Source organism: Elephas maximus, chromosome 1 (assembly GCF_024166365.1).
Source record: "Elephas maximus indicus isolate mEleMax1 chromosome 1, mEleMax1 primary haplotype, whole genome shotgun sequence".
NCBI lineage: Eukaryota > Metazoa > Chordata > Mammalia > Proboscidea > Elephantidae > Elephas > Elephas maximus.
The window spans coordinates 80919001-80920587 of record NC_064819.1 but is presented as its reverse complement, the minus strand read 5'-3'; the positions used below and the strand labels follow the sequence as shown (position 1 = coordinate 80920587).

Sequence of the window (1587 nt, the reverse complement as noted above, 5' to 3'; positions counted from 1 at the left end):
CCAACACCATAATTCAAAGGTGTCAATTCTTCTTCAGTCTTCCTTATTCATTGTCCAGCTTTAGCATGCATATGAAAAAAAAAAAAAATCCTGTGGAGCATGTCTACTCTGGCCTATAGGGCCACTGTCAGTCAGAATCCACTCGACTGCAACAGGTTTAATCTTTATGGAAGCCAGCTGCCACATCTTTCTTCCCTAGAGTGGCTGGCAAGTTCCAATCACTGACCTTTTGGTTAGAAGCTGAGCACTTAGCACTGTGCCACCACAGCTCCATTCAGGACGTCACCAGGGCCATGTTTTTGCAGAGGTTCTAAGGGAAGACCCCGTCTTGTCTCCTCCAGGTTTTGGTAGCCCCAGGTATTCTTGGCTTAAGCCTGCAGCATAACTCCATGGCCATTTTCCTCTGTGTCTCTGTGTCTTTTCTCCTATTTTATAAGGATATCACTCAGAAGGGATTAGAGCCCACCCTAATCAAGTATGAGGTCGTGTTGATTTAACTAGTAACATCTTCAAAGACCCTACCTCCAAACAAGATGACATTCACAGATACTGGGGGTTAGAACTTCAATGTATCTTTTCGGGGGACACAAATGAGTCCATAACACAGATGTACGTATATACCATAGATTATTCAATCAGCCTCAGTTAATTGACATGTGGGTTATTTTGTCTTTTTCTATTATAAAGTTTAAACAGATGAGCCACATTACTGTTTCGTTTTGTATTTTTACCCAGGTGTTTGGAATTGATTGCTAACAAAGATTTGCTGGATGGGAGGATAAATGCAAATAACGTTTTGCTAGCTACAGCTGTGCGCATTCTGAATCTGTGCATATCTCATACCGGAAGCTCAATAAATATTTTTTGGAGAGAAAGAACTTGCATAATTTAATGCAAAAACTTACATGAAGAGTTATTTAGGGCATTTCACTTTTCCTTTGGAAGTGGGAATTCTGCAGCCACAACTGCTTGGGATTAATAGAATCAGAATTTGGAGTACAGTAAGCACAGGAGGGAAACCCTGGTGGTGTAGTGGTTAAGAGCCACAGCTGCTAACCAAAATCTAGGTAGAATCCACCAGACGCTCCTCGGAAACCCTATGTGGCAGTTCTACTCTGTCATTTGAGGTCGCTGTGAGTCGGAATTGACTAGATGGCAACCGGTTTGGTTTTTTGGTTTGGGGTTAGAGAGGAGATTGGTTTGCAGTGCAGCGGAAAATGTCAAGGCCCTACTGGGATTTGAACCCAGGATCTCCTGTTTACAAGACAGGCACTTTAACCAGCTAAGCCATAGAGCCCACACAGGTGCCTGGGTTAGTACTCGTTCTGTCCTGTCGGATTAGTTGAAATACTCTTGCTACAAAGTCCACACGATCAAATGCAGTTTACAGTGAGAAAACGGGCAAACTCCAGGAAGAGGCTTTTGCTTACTCATATGTACTGTAGAACTAATAAAGCAGGAAAAGATTCGGGCAGCTGCAGTATCTGGGCCAATAATTCTTTATTTAGTGCAAGGATAAAACTCAGTAACTAAGTCGAGGCTGCCCAGTCGTTCTAAATGGGATAAAGTTTTCTAAAACCAACCTTT

General features: G+C 42.5%; 1 non-coding gene across 1 annotated transcript; it reads right to left on the bottom strand.

Moving 5' to 3' along the window:
- Positions 1-1223: 1223 nt before the first annotated feature.
- Positions 1224-1297, bottom strand: TRNAT-UGU (transfer RNA threonine (anticodon UGU)). The gene has a single exon. It is a non-coding gene; the product is annotated as a tRNA-Thr (tRNA).
- Positions 1298-1587: the final 290 nt, after the last annotated feature.